Here is a 15,916-nt window from a genome sequence, read left to right as displayed (position 1 = left end):
TGATTATGTAGTTTTAATAGTTACTCTTTGTTCCCTCCTCCTTTCCATCCTAAAGGAATAAAAGCCATTTGTTTCTAATTTTAACAACTACAGCTTGACCAAATAAATTTACTTTTCCTTTAGAATTTTGATGAATCTCTTCCTATATACATCAAATTCCCTGCATACTGTCTTTATTTTCATTCCACTTTGCTCTTTCTTAGGTTCATGTGTTCCTTTAAAACCTTGATATATATTTGTTTCAAAGCTCTTATCTATCAATCCCATTGTCTCTGTTATTTCTAACCACATATTTATTCACTGAGTTTCTGCTGGTTATCAACACTAGTTTCCTATCTCTTCATATTTGGCGTTTTAAAATTAAGTGCTGTGCACTGTGAATGCCACATTTTAATGTCTAGATTTTGTTATCTTTTAAAAGAGTACAGAGTTGTTTTGGCAGGGCTGTTAGCTGGAAACTAACTTCAAGACTCTTCAACATGCTCTGTTAAGGCAGGATTAGAGTAACTCTGTGCTCAACACTTTTTAACTCACTCTCCAGGCTTAACATTTCCAGGCTCTCTTCCGAATGCCTTTGGTATTTCATGAGTGAGTGTTCTACACATAGGCTGGTCAGAGATTGACTGCACATACTCCAGTGATTGTTCACTGTGGTGGATTAACTAATGGTCAGCCTGGCACACCCAGCTGAACTGGATCAGCTTGGTTCTGGGCATGGAAGACCGACCTGAGAATTTTTACTGATGGCATAAGAAAGAACTGGAGGGGAAGATCATTTGTTGTTGATTTTCTTGGAGAAGCTTGTTGTGGCTTGTTTTCCTGATATGAGCTCAGCTGTTCTCACATTGTCAGAGGAACTCAGGTCCTTTCTGACACTGGGAATGCCTGCTGTTCTCCTCAGGGGAGCCTTGATTTTCACCTTGATCGTTGCTTCCCCTTGCAGATCCCTTAGCCCGGTGACACAAATCCTTCACCTTGCTGGAGCAGGCTTTCTATCGTCTATCCCCGACCTTTGGGCTTTCCCAGTGCAGATTTTCAATATGGATTTGCATGAGACATTGCTGTGGGCTCCTGGCCACTGGCTAGACTCATGCAGGACATTGTCTTGGGCTGTAGGCCTTCAGCTAGACTCATGCAGGATATTGCTGTGGGGTCCAGGCCCTCAGCTGGATTTCCCAGGTCTCTAGTGTGTGGATAGGTCCTTTGGAATCCTCTGCTTTGACTTTAGGGGTGAATATTATAAAATAATTCTGTAAATTATGTGTCCTTTATTAAATATATTCCCTTGCAAACCCTGACTACAACATTCACTTTTGCTTCCTAATAGGTTTTTCTTTTCCCCATGTTTTTGTCTAGTCCCAAGAAATCATACTTCCCAAATGCATAGCTCAGTATCCAGCTAAAGCTCTTTCTCTGTATTGCTCACCCTTTTCCAATACTTTTTACAAATTCCAGCTATGTCAGATTCATTGCTCCCCAGTCTCTGTTTCCTCCACTTGGTAGGGCCATCATGTTCCATCTTGGTCTCTCTCCTTGTGCTATAAATCTTTACGGTGTTGAATGTTTCCATCCATGAACATGGTATATATCTTCATTTGCTAAATTCTCTTTAATGTTTAGTATTTCCTAAAAGTTTATATATCTCTTATTAGAATTATTCATTGACATTTTATAGTTATTTTATATTGAATTCTTCTTTTTCCACATTTCATTTTTAAAATAATTTAAAATTCATGGAACACTTTAAAGTTACAAAAAATAACAAAATAATATAAATAAATCCTATTCAGCCCAGACTTGACAATTTTGGGCACTTTCTCATGTCTATATTTATTATATTTACCTGTATGTTGATATACAGATCTAGCTCAAAATTTCTTTGAAACATTTAAGAGCAAATTGCATATAGCACATATATATTTATTACATAAAATTAAATGTGTATTCTTAACAACATATTTAAAATATTTAGTTTATAATATTTAGAAATAGTCTTAATACTTTAGTGGAATTATAGTCTATTTTATAGTTTCACCTCCTGTTGCAATAATTTTTCTTTATGGCAATGATATTTCCCAGCATACAGTGTAGTCCAAAGTTGTGCAGTGCATGTTGTTGTATCTCTTTGGAATATTTTTATTGAGAATTGCTAATTGTTCATGCCATTGATAATTTTCAAGAACACATGACAGCTATTTAATAAAGCAAAGCTCAACTTGAGTTTTTCTGAAGCTTCCTTATGATTAGATCTAGGTAATAATTTTCTATGACACTGTATTATTGATATGATTCTGCAAGATACACATACTAATAATCCTTTACCTATTTCTTATGTTAATTTTGATTATTTGTAAAAAGCTTGCTTATGACTTAACTGCTTATTTACTACTTTTATTTCTATAATTCATAAATAATAAACTGTTATTAATTTACCAGTGAATAAATGAAATGATATTTTTCTTCCAGTTTTTCACTTGTATTCATATCTTTTTTCTTTTTCTTATATTACTGCAAAGGATGCATAAATAAGGCTATTAGTGACAAACATACCCTTCCTGTTATAGTTTGAAAACATCTCTCTCCCTTCTCCTTTCTTCCCTTCTTTTTATCCTTGCTTCCCTCCCTCCCTTTTCTTCCTTTCCTCTGCATTTTCTAATTTATGAATTTATTTAGTTTTTAATGAGTCTACATTGTTAAGTATATTTTTCTTGTAAAACACATTTCACTTAAGTTTCAGTTTTTTCAGATTTGCAGCCAGGGATGCTGCATGGGGCTTTAGGTAGCAGTCCTTCTGTGTCTTGGTCTGCAAAAGCACACATAGAGTGTCAGGCACTCTTCTAGACAGACTTTTTGGAACTTCCAGGCACAGTTGGCAGTCATGACCTGTCTCTTCCAGCAGGACCCATTTGCTGGAAATTTTTCAGGATCAAGAACTGGGACTTGGGCTTGTTGGTTTGGTGTTAGGAAAGTGACTAAAGTCAATAAATAATGAAATGACCCCAAACCACTACATTTTTATGATTGTAAAGAAACTTCAGCAATAGCGATCCACTTTAAGACCCCTCCAAAAATTTCTAAAGCTGCTGCAGAACTTCTGCCAAGGCCAGATGGAAAAGCCTGTGTTGCTGGCAGCCCAGGTTGAGCACAGGTTCATGCCCATGGAGCAGGTGCTCTGTCGGGCTAGAGTTCCTCTTCATCAGATGAAAGCACATTAGCCTCCTGCGATGTTGTCCTGTACCTGCAGGTGTGCTCACTTCTGTCGGCAGGCTCAGGAACTTCAGTGAGGGCTCTTGCTTCCACAATAAAACAACTTCAGGGAAAGAGGTGATGAATGGTTTGCTGGACAAGCCTTTCTCCAAGTCATAAGCTCTCACAAACCAAAGGTTCCTGCTTTGAAGTAAACCCATACTCAGCTGAGATGGTTGATGACCTAAAACCATCTCAGAAGGCAAAAAGACAAGGCAAGAAGCTGATGTCACTTTTACTGTCCTTGAAACACTTTTCCTATTGGCTACATTTCCTGACTTATCCATGTAATAAAAAGTCCCACCCTTACCAGATGTCTATGAAACCAAGCAAAGAACAGAATAATATGGAAAAAATTTATATCAGTACTGGAAACATATCAAGAAATATAAGGAAATTCAATATAGAGTCTTAAGCAAATTAAGCAAAGAACTTAATAACTACTAGAATATACACTGATTAGTAAATAAGGAAAAAAAAAACAACACCTCCCATATGGCCTCCTTAGGGATTCCAGCACTGGACTGCAGAATCAGGATGGGTCAATTTCTATATGATCAACATTGATTGTACCAACATTTTTGAAATGGACTCCTTGTGCTGGAGACCATAGAGTACAACCCCCCACAAAAACACAATGAAACACTGATTTGAAGATTGAAAAATCTGGGGCCTAAATTTCCATTTTGGGGGACATGTACTTAATTCTTGTGCTAATTAACTGGAGTACATGTCTAAGAACATCAAAAGTCATAAGGGATATCATCTCATCCTAGTAGATTTCTAGGACTTCCATAGGAAAATAACACAAACAAGGCTCTTTAAAACCACAGAAATGTGTTAACTCCTTCTTGAGACACAGTGTGAAATCAAGGCAGTGGCAGGGCACTATCTTCTCTGAAACCCAGCAGAGTTCTCCTAGGCTCCTCTCTCCCTGGGTACTTTGCTGGCAGCACTTGGTGCCCCTTGGCCTGCAGAACATTCGCCTCTGCTCATTGGCAGATGTCATGGTCCCGACATGGCTATGTCTGTGTCTCTCACCTCCTTTGTAAGGGCCCCATCATGTTGGACTCAGAGCCCATCCTGTTCCAATATGAACTCCTCATAATCAATTTCCTTCAACCCTTGTTCCAAATAAGATCATAAGCTGAGCTTCTGAAAGAAAGGGTTTCAGTGTATCATTGGTTCAATCCATAATACTCACATGTCCTTAAAAATACTTGAATGTTATCTTGCCAAGAAAGAAATTAATTAATAATAACATTGCATTATAAGAAGAGGCAGGGAGTATTTAAAGGAAAAGATGTTAAACAACTCAACTTAGTATGGCTATCTAATTGTCAGTGTTTTAAATAAGAGTCAATCATTAAAATGATAGTTGAAAGCAATGATATCTAATGAACAAAAAAATCAATACAAGAAAATATCTGCAAAGTATTGCAAAGTGAGTTGGAAAGCCAAAGATGTAAAAGCACCTCACCTTTTCATATTTCACTACTGGGGATATTAGATGCTATATTTTTTACATGGACAGCATTTTCCAAATTTATTTTATATTTAAGGTTATCTACAAGTTGGATAAAGACAATAGTTATTAACTTTCAAATCATAAAATGCATATAAAGGTATAAAGAACACCAGAAAAAGAAAAATAGGTGAGGTAATAACATGAAAAGAAGTAACGTAAATCAGAAGGTAAGCTATATTTTGGGGTACCTATGAACTCATGTAACCAATCACATTCATACTGAAAGCTGCATGTTTAAAAAGTGTACATCTGTTTACACACGAGAAGAACATAAGCCAACTGGTAAGTAGTTCATCATTTAACAAGAGGATGCAACATAGAGGAAGCAGGGTGGGGAGTTTGGTGATGTGAGTAACTTTGGAGCAGAGAAAATGGAACTCAGTGGACACAGTATAGAGGTTTCAGTGGCAGTGGCAGAGGCTTGGGTTATATTCATAAAAGACAGTGGGTTCTATAATATAACAACATTGTTTACAAATCTTTTGTGTGGTGCTGGCGGTTGAACTCAGGGCCTTTGGACTGAGTTCCATCCCCAGGACCTTGTTCAGTTTTTACTTTGAGACAAGGCCTCTCTAGGTTGCAAAGTTGTCCAGGCTGGGCTTGAACTTTGAATCCTCCTGCCTCAGCCTCCCAAATGGATAGGATTTCAGGTGTGCACCACCATACCTGGCTGATGTTCACAAACTTTTATGTGAAAAAAATTACAGCATCAAGATGAAAATAAGGGCTGTGAATTTAGCTCAGTGGTTCCACCACCTGCCTTGCAAACTCAAGGACCCAAGTTCGATCCTCAGTACCAAAAAAAAAAAAGATAAAAATAAAGCTGTTTGAAACATAAGAAGAAATCAACAATACGCAACTGTGTTTTTCCAGTCTACCATTCTTCCTATTTCTTTAATATATAAATAAGCAATAATAAACTAGGACAGGTAGAATTTGAAAAATACAATCATTAATAAATTCAATAAGTATACTTAGGATTTTTAATCAAAGGAACCACAAGTACACTTACTATACATACATATACATATGTAATAGTTATAAAAATAATGCTTAGTATTTTGTTTTTTGTTGTTGTTGTACTAGAGATTGAATTCAAGGCCTCATACATGACAGGCAAACACTGGAGTACTGAGCTGCATCCTCAGCCTTTTAAAAATTATTTTTAAAAATTTTGAAACAAGGTCTTGCTAAGTTGCCCAGGCTGGCCTTAAATGTGTGTTCCTCTTGCCCCAGCTTCTGAGTAGCTGGGATTGCAGGTATGTGACTCCTCTATCGCTGCTTTTGCTCAAAGTGGCTTTGATTATTCTGGATTTTTATGGTTCAAAGTTCTTAATGCATTTTTAAAATACAGAAATGTCACTGGCAAAATTCAGTGGCAAATGAAATAGTATTTAGACATTAATGCCAAAAGCTGAGCCAGCCTTAAACAAACCACTAGAAATTTTAACAATAAAAGCACTATCATTGGTTGGATCAGCCCTATGCAAACACTGTTAAAGACAAAGTCCCTTTCCACATCATTTATGAAATAAATTCTAAAGCATACTAATTCTTCAACCTGATTAGTGTAAATGCATGCTTTAAATAATCTTTTTAGTTTTTAAAGGAATAAATATAAATCACTTAATTACAGAGGCCACAAAATGCATACACACTTCAGGAAAAGAAAATAGTATGATGTTTTTTGCACAGATGGTGTTACCCTTGTATGGGGGATCCAGAGGATGTTGTATCTTACAGAAAACCCACCACACTGTGTTCCTTAGGGAAGAAACTGAAAACGCACATGCAGTGATCTCAGTGGCCAAGGTCACCCAAGCAGCACAGCACTAATAGCATCTGGAGGATCATAGCCACCACTCTGAGCACCTCTTGTATTGTAGAGGCCAAGGTCATGTGTATTAATCTCATGGTATCTCAATAAATTTAGTATTACAGTATTATACAAGTTTTTCTTTTCCTGAAGTGTATATACTTTTTTGCAGACTCTGCATTCATTGTAAGAATTAAAAAAATAATGTCCAATAAAAGAAATAAGGTGATAAGAATTTAAATTGCAAACCAAAAATAATTAATTTGAAAGAGAATTGGAAATATGAATGGAACAACCCAAAGTCATAAACTTTGGCCAGGTTTGAGAGGACACGACAGTCATGGACCATGAATTCACCTACAGTGTGCTAGAAGACACCCACCCTGGTTTCCTGTCCCTGGAGATGTTGGTTTATGTGGTCAGAGTTGAAATGTTCATTGTTTGTAACATAGAGTTGACATTACTGTTATTCAAAAGGCAGTAACTATGGAGCTCCTTCAAAAGGAAAAAAAAAATGTCAGTTTACCTATCAATATTTTAGCCTAAATATCTCACATTGTTTTCCTTGTACTGTTTTCAAATGTGTAATCTCCCCCCTGTTCCTCTCTCTCCTGAGTCCCCTGAGGAATGAAACCAGGGCCTTACCCATGTTAAGTACATGCTGTACCACTGAGCCAAAGTCACAGGCCTAAATTATTATTATTATTATTATTTATACTGGGGATCGAACTTGGGACCTTGCGCAGAGACAGGCAACTGCACCACTGAGCTAAATTCCTGGGCCCCTAGGCCTAAATTCTTTATATTAATAATACATTTATAAAACCAAACACATTGATTAAGTAAATACCACAGCACTGTCAGAAAATCCAAAAAGCAGCATTAATTCATGGCAACATCCAGTGATAATTTACTGAAGCAAAAACATTGTCAGAATTCACAGCTGGAAAATTATATTTTATGTTTTATTTTTTTTACCATAATAACTCTTATATTTGAGCATGCAAAGAACATACAAGTAATTTTCATTATCATCTTAATCGTGGTTACATAATTTAGCTGTGATCATCAGATTACTAGTTAACTTCAAGTGTGTCATAAATTTTAAAAAATCTAATTTACTAAAACTAACTTGTGTATTAACTAGTGTGTCCACTACTAAAACATGTTCCAGGCGGCCATGAAGACAAGTGGCTTCTGCGTCAGCACAGGTAGATCTGGCCTGCTCGGTCCCTCTGGCCCAGTGTTGCTGGCTCAGGTCCCCTGCCATTGTTCCGTTTTAGGGACTTCACAGCCTTAGCTCACTGTGCTGCAATATCATCTCAGCCACATGTGGCTCAGGGGCATTGTTTGGCATCGAGTCCACCTCTGTGTTTCCTTTAATGTGAAAGCAGCACCTTGCCGTTAGGAGTTCTTATAATGTAGTTCAGGATCTCAGCTGAGGAAGCTGACGTCCTACAGTTTGATAATGCATGTCGAGGCATATTCTCATGGCAAGAGAGAAGTCTGTCTTCATAACTGGCTGCTCCAGCATGTGAGGGATAAAGTTAATTCCTAATATTCTAACATATAAACTTGCCAGCTCAAATCGCATCTCTATACTTTCTCTTAGTGACAAAACAGTTGCAAACACAAATAGTCATTCAAATAATGAGTTACAAGACAGTTTTCACTTAGAAGATGGTCCAGGATACAATTACACTAAGCTGGGGCCTTAGAAAGATAATTAGCACACAGCATTTGAAATTCTCTGCAAACCCATGGTCCCTTGAGATTGTGTCCACCGATGTCCAGTGGTCCAAGTGGAAGAACTGCTTCTTAGCTGTCTGGATCAGCACAGACAGTAACCACTGACATTTCTGGACCCCCTGGGCCTCCCTGGGCTCAGCCTCAGGTAAGAGCCTCAAGTTTCAAACACATCTGATTCTGGTCCTTAGTTCTGACAGCGCATCCAACTCACCTCAGCTGGCCAAAATCAATGCCACAGCTAACTACCCTGCCTCTCAGGACCTGTCTTCGTGGTTTCCTTCTGACTTTCCCTTTTCCTGATCCTATAATGTTGAGTTGGCCAATCAGCCCTCAAGACTGAGTTTTTGTTATTTATCAGTCCTCATTCAAAGAGGAATGATGACAGCCAGAAAAGAAGTAAGAATATAAACAAATAAATAATATGATAGAGCAAATATTACAACATATAGGAAGACAAAGAAATAGGAAAAATATTTTAAAGCATTTTAAACCAACATTGTTTATGCTACAATTTGTGCAATGTCCAATTCTTCATATCTATTATTTTATACTTTTGGTGTTCTTTATCTGATGCTGTCTTCAGGTGCTGGGGAAAATCAAGGTGATTTCTAATAAAAAATATTGGTTCTACATTTTATCCATTGTCTTGATCTAGCTAGGGTTGGTATTCCTTCTTAAAACTAATTAATATTAGTCAATAAATATGCAATTCCAGGTAGGATTTCTTATCAGGTTTGTCAAATAGTATAGTAAAATATCAACATAACCACCTGGTTTTAATTTTCTTCAAATAGGGACCATAGAAACTAGCAACTCCAAGTTTCACAGAAAGAATATAAATTTAGCTTTCTTTGTAGCTATTGCCAAAATACATTATGCAAAGTGATATTTAGGCATCATCTCGAGAACACAAAAAAGCAATGAGAGAAACCATCACTGAGCCTCATAGAGACTCTCTTGCATATGGCAGGCTGCTTATGTCCTACTTTCAGTTTTCTCATTCCTTTGATTTTGATTATTTTATTATAATGTGTCTCCACATAACCATCTTCAGGCCTATCTTAACTGTAGACTTTTAAGTTTTGCAGTGTGATACCTATAATGCTCTCAGGATGTGGGAATTTCACAGCCATTATTTCTTCAAATGAGCTTCCCACTCCTTTTCTCTCACTCTTCTTCTAGCATTGCTGCCATTCGTAGATACTGGTTCACTTGATGGTGGCTCACAAATATTACTATTGCAAGTATTATTATCTATTTCATTAGTTTTCATTGCTTCCCTGGTTGTAAATGTCAAAGGCCTAGATTACAGGTGCGCCACCATGCCCGGCTCTAATGTCTGTCTATATTTTCTTGTAACTTGCTCAGCTTTCTTAAAACAAGTAACTTGTTTTATATTCTTTTCCAGACAGTTCCTAAGTCTCTGCTTCTTTGAGGTCAGTTTCTAGAAAATCTTTGGTTCCTTTGGCAGTGTAACATCTCTTTCCCCTTTTTCATACTCCTTGAAGTATGATATTGCTGTCTTCTCATTTAAAGACTTAGTTGACTCCTCCAGTTTTTAACAAACATATTCAAGAGGACATTGTTTCATGGCAGGGCTCTGTTGCACATTTTCTTTATTGTTTTATGACTCTTTGCTTGCTTTAGCAGTTTCCTCCAAACAAATATTTTATCCAATTTGATACAAATCCATTTTTTCCTAGTAGTTTTGGGCAAAGGAGAAATTCTTTGAAAGAAAAAAATAATACAGAATACCAATATTGGTAATCCTTTGTGGAGCATAAAATACTTCACCTAGCTGTGCCTATACCAAGAAACACAAAGAAAGGATGCTGCACATTGAATTCATTATTAAATGTTCCAGTTTGTACATGATAGAATGAAATGAGATGAATTAGGGTTGTGAAATATCCTTCATGCTTATCATTCTCTGACAGTCTCCGCTGAACTCAGTTCTCATGAGACATCTTTGTTTTCCTTTTTGCATGTGGAACTCATTTTGATTTTGTAGGAAGCAAAGCTGTGTCCTGTAAATCTCCTATTTCCCAAGTCACCACACATGTGCAACTTCTGCTCTGCTGTCCAGTCCTGTGTCACTGAGGAGTAAAGAAATAATACTTTGTTCTTCAGAAATGAAGTAAGTTTAAGAGTGCTCCCTAACAATGGAAATTAGCCTCTTGAGAACTAGGTCAATCAGATGTGCACAGTGATAAAGAGGCTGAGATAAATTTGAAATGTCTCATTTGATAAGAATGTTGCTACGTGGATTTGCGCTAGATTTTCTGCAGGTTTCATAGCTGTCCAGTCAAGAGGACGATGTGCTACCTAACTTTTTCAGTACTATATCACTTCTATACATTGATGAGGCCCATCTGAAATGACAGCCTAGAGGATTGTGGCATTTCAAACGCTCTACAAAAAAGAATTGGAAAATACTTCTTAAAAGAAATTCACTAGAATTCTTCCCTGTGCCTTTTCTTGCTAGGGTCTCTATCTGTCATAGCAACAATTGTTACCAGTAATGTTACAAGCAGGACAATTTAGACATAGTTTGAAGAAAGTATGCTGCTTTAAAAATAGAAAATGAAAGATTCTTACTTCATTGAGCCACATCGCTCTTTTTCTTCATTAATATGTTACTATGGGATCCTAAGTAAATATTACTTTTAAGGGAATATGGCATGCTGCCAGCTTCAAATCACTATAGGAAACACCTACTATAATCAACTTATGAAGCAAAAAGGTTTATTTTGGCTCATGACTTGGAAGCTTTCAGTTCAGTCTCTTGGCCCTGCTGCTCTTGGCCCTAGGGTCCCACTGTCTCCTTCCAGGTCACCCCCAAGAGACCCAAGACCTCCCACTACGCCCTACCTCTCCAAGGTTCTACCTGTCCATATTGCATCACAGAATGGAGACCAGGACTCCACAGAATGGAGAATTCCAGGCCTGAAGTGTAATAAAGAAAGTTCTCTAATATAAGTAACATACACATTTAAACATTTGATGGAATATGTGTTTTTGATAGAAGACCGTGATAGTTTTTAGCTGGCTTAGCATTGACACTCACTGTCCTTTGATTGGATGCTGTGCATCATTTTGATACTTGTAGTGTTTCCTGCTGACTGCCTGCATTCCCTGCTAACTTGTAATTTCTGTAATGTCAAGACCTGGCTCTCTGACACCCCATGTAGCTATTAAATATATATGAATAAGTATTGAATAAAAAGTAATTAATCATGACAATATTATACATGTTTTGTAATTGAAAAAACTCACAATTGCATCCAGGACTAACCTTGTTCATTGTAGTGTGATGTTTTTGAAAGTATGCTACAGAGAGCTAGTTGTAAGACTTTAATAATTAACCAAAGAACCTCCCCCAACATGCCTATTTCATAACTAAAGTAGTTTGGAGAGTTGGAAAGTGCTGGGCTAAGCTAAAGTAGTTAAGTTCCTTTGCTCTGAGAACTCAAAAGTGCATGTGCTGGGTATACATACATACAGAGTGTGTAGGTCTCTAAGTGGGGCAGAGTTACACATCTCAGACTTACCTGCCCACAGGTGGCCTTATCAACAAGCTTCCTTCAAGGGCAGAACTCCACTCTTGGAGTGGCTATGTCAGAACAGGGCGTCTGTGCTGTATAGTGGAGTGCCCCATCTCAGTTCACCTGCCTTTGACCTGGTGGTGCTTATGACCACATATGCAGCTTAGATGCAGAAGCGCAATAAAACTGATACAGAGCCCATCATGATCCAGTGTGTGGTAGCTCTCCAGCACCTGTAGCAGTCCAATGACAAAGGCTTGACTCTCCCTGCTTTATAGACAAGAAATTGGAAACCAAAGAGGTGAAACCAGCGCAGCTTGAGCTTGCGGGAAGGTGGGAGAGCCTGAGTCAGGGTTGCCTGATCCCCAAGCCTGAGCTTCTCCATGGATTTCATCTCCCTAATCCCAGGCTGTTCTGTGGCCCCAGCAGCACCCATGAGCAGTGTGCATAGAGCAGTCTCACCAACACACATGTGAGGTAGTTTCTGCCTTTTCTGCTCCTTAGGGATAGCTTGCTTGCTTTGCTCTTTTCATCCCAGTTGCCTGTGATACTGTCTGTTTCTTTTACATGTAAACTCTGCAGCCCCATTTGGATGGAAATGTTTACCTTTCTCTTATGACTTAACTTTTCTATTAACCATCTGTATTTTGTATTAACCATGAGTATTTAATGTATTGCATGCTTCCCTCTTTATTTGTCTTTAAACTTTGTGGATAAATTTTTATGTATGCACATGTTTTAAATGAGATATAGCTATATATATATTTTACCACACACACACACACACACACACACACACAATTTTCTCATATTTTCCAACCTAGATATTAGATATTGTATATCTTTCATTTATTTTTAAATGTATTTTGTCATGTAGGAATGCATGGCAATGGAGGTTGCTTTAAGTACATTTAGAATGTCTGAAAGGCATGTATGTATAGTTAAATAACCAAATATATCTAACCATATAACAAATATAGACAGTTAAATTAACCAAGTATAAAAATAAATCACCACTTTGCTACCCAGATGCCACAGTCATTTCCATGCTCTTGCCTCAGTGGGTGCTGGCCGAGTCAGTGGTCAGTAAATGGATCATCATTTGTTTCTGGGCTGCAGATATTCTTCTGGATCTGACGATTTGTGGAAGAAACTTCTGTTGAGCTGGCACTGTGCTCCAGGCATATAGCGCATTCTTCCTGTCTCAACAAAGAACTCTTGTCTTTCAGAGATGCAGCTTCCTTTCACACACTGCTCGTGTAAAGATGTGTAAATGCGAAAAGGTAGTGTTGGCTTTCCTTGGGACTCTTGTCTCTCCCTTGTGGAGCTATCCAGGAATAAAAGTATCAGTCCACTTGAGGTGTTCAAAAGGAGAAATTGCCATATCAAGGACGTAGTGAGTGCTGAGTTAATTTGAAAAATAACCCTAACAGCAGCTGACTTTCATAATTTATGGGGAAAAGTTTAAGAAATCCTGACAAGAGCAGCAGAAGATGCAGGATGAACAGGTAGGAGCTGGTGAGCCCAGCTACAGATTGTTCTGTCCTCCACCCTTGCACAAAGAGTGCCACCAGGTGGTCCTGCAGAAGCTGGCCTCTCCGATGCCTACTAATGCTTGCTCTGCATACTCCGAAGGACATCTTTCTGGAGCTTGGTTCAGTTGTATTTGTTGAAAAGCATATGGGAAGCAGCCACTGAGCTCTGAGCGCTGTGAAAAGTAGACATGATATTGTCTTCACTAAGTTTACCAGGACACAATTCTGTAAGCAACCACACACTACTGAGATAAGATGCTATATTATAGGACATACTTTCTGATTTAAAGTTTTTCCTTCTAAATCTCTACATAGTGCAGAAAGTAAATTCCATGGGGCCATGATTTTTGGTTTCATATTCCTGTGCCTTCTATGATATTTAATACATAGAAGGCACTCTACAAACATTTGTTAAATAAAAGACTAGATTAGTGAATGACAAAAAGGACACCGAATTCCAATAAAAAAGACTTAGGATAGTTCCGTGTGGAAGGGCTGTAAAGTTCCACATGGTGACAATGGAAGAAAGGTTGTTTCAGCGTGAGAAGCGTACAGGTACATATGGAAGGTGCCAAAGCCCAGCAAGGTGGTAGCTCAAGTGCAGAGATTTCAAAACCAAGCTAGATTTTTACAGCCAAGAAATCTGGAAGAACATTATTCTAAAAATTAATAATAAGAAAACAGACCTATGGTCATAACTGGTATTTGTCTTCATTATTTTCTCATTGCTGGGGCTTCTTGTCAAACACCCTGGACTTAAAGAAGAAGAGGTTTGATTTGGCTTACATTTGTAGTCCATGGTTGGCCCACCCCGGGCAGGAAGACATGGAGGAAGGGTGTGGCGCAGGAGAGCTGCTCCTATCACGGTGGCCAGAAAGCAGAGAGAGAGAAGGGAGGAGCTGGGTAGGGACTTTCCAGGTCACAGCCCAGTGACCCCTTTTGTTTGTTTGTTTGTTTGTTTTTTTGTGACAGGGTCTCATCCTATGGTTTAGACTGGCCTTGAAATCACTATGCATTCCAGGGTGGCCTCAAATTCATTGTGATCCTCCTGCCTCAGCCTCCTTCCCAAAGTGCTGGATCTCAAGCAAATGCCACCACGCCAGGCTCTCCAGTGACCCCCTTCTTCTAACAACAAGCCAGCTCTAAGTACCCACGAGCCAATCACCTTCCAGACCTGAGTTTGGGGGACTCCTTTGGGTCTGAATCATAAAAATGTTCCATACAAATTATACTCTGTAGCCACATAAATCTTGGCCGGGTCTGAGTTCCAGGACCTCACGGGTGTCAAACCACATATGCGCTATCCTTGATATACAATGGTGTAGCACTAGCATAGACTTATGTGCATACTTAGAATTATGTCTAATTACTTATAATACCTTCTATAATCTAAGTGCTGTGTAAGTAGTTATTAAATTGCATTTTTTAGAGGATAATGACAAGAAAATGTATAATTTCAGTATAGATGCAACCATTTAAGGTGTAACTACATAGTACATGTCAACAAAAATACAATATATTTTATATGTTTATAAAATACACAGATCTATTTTGAGCCCTGAATTGGTGCATCCATGGATGTGAAACATGTACATATAGACAGTCAACACACTGTGTACTGTTTTTACACACTCTTCTTACAAATCAGTCAGACAGAAGATGCCTCACGAGCCCACAGTGAGACTGGCTCACCGACAACCAACCAGGCACCTGGGAAGCCCCATTTAAACCTGGGCTGGCTTATGTGGGGCCTCGTTTATGCGCTGCCAGCCCCTTCTGTCCCCCTCTGCCCGGCTGCCTCTGTCTTCCATTCCAGCTCACCACCTGCTTTAGGCTGTGCCTCTGACTCTGTGAGGAATCTTTTTCCTTTTGCAGCTGTGAAGAGAAGAGATTGACTAAGACTATCTCTCATATCTGCAGTTCTGTGCTCAGCTGTCCTCTTGACAAAGCCAAGATTTCAGTTCAGAGAGAAAAATGTCCTCGGGATTCAAGGACAAGATGACCTGAGATGGGAGATGATTTTGCAATCCCTCAAAGACCAGTTTCCAGGATTTCACATTTCTCCTCCCTGTCCAAACACATCGTTTATATCCAGGCATTTAACATAGAATCTGGATTCTGTCCTGGCTTGTTCCCCTGGGGAAGCAGATGGGGGTCTCTGGTATGGGCTTGGTTATAAAATGTTGCAAAATTAATTTGAAATGAAACTGTTAAGGAGGAGGTTCTTCTCCACAGGGTGAGGCCTTTCCATATTGCATTCCAATTTCTGGAGTCTTTGAGGTTGTTCATTCCTTAATGTTATCATTAACATTTAATATGAGCATAAAATAAGCACGGTGAGAAATGCCATTAGTTTGACCATTTGCTTAAAAATTGACAGGTTTATATTGTTTAAAACAAAGTTTAAAACAAAGTTACACAATATATATATACATATAGAGAGAGAGAAAGAGAGAGAAAGAGAGAGAGAGGGAGAGAGAGGAGCATATATATATAT

At 38.4% G+C, this 15,916-nt stretch overlaps 1 long non-coding RNA gene across 1 annotated transcript in view; it reads left to right on the top strand.

Moving 5' to 3' along the window:
- Positions 1 to 10,572, top strand: part of LOC117286524 — a 45,503-nt gene extending 34,931 nt beyond the window's left edge. The window contains exon 4 of the long non-coding RNA XR_004517702.1: positions 10,351 to 10,572. This is a non-coding gene — a long non-coding RNA (uncharacterized LOC117286524). The remainder of the gene's footprint in view (positions 1 to 10,350) is intronic.
- The last annotated feature ends 5,344 nt before the right edge of the window (positions 10,573 to 15,916 follow it).

The sequence above is a fragment of the Fukomys damarensis genome, unplaced genomic scaffold (assembly GCF_012274545.1).
Source record: "Fukomys damarensis isolate Sample0158 unplaced genomic scaffold, DMR_v1.0_HiC HiC_scaffold_17, whole genome shotgun sequence".
NCBI classification, from domain to species: domain Eukaryota; kingdom Metazoa; phylum Chordata; class Mammalia; order Rodentia; family Bathyergidae; genus Fukomys; species Fukomys damarensis.
This window is presented reverse-complemented; position numbering and strand designations above follow the sequence as displayed.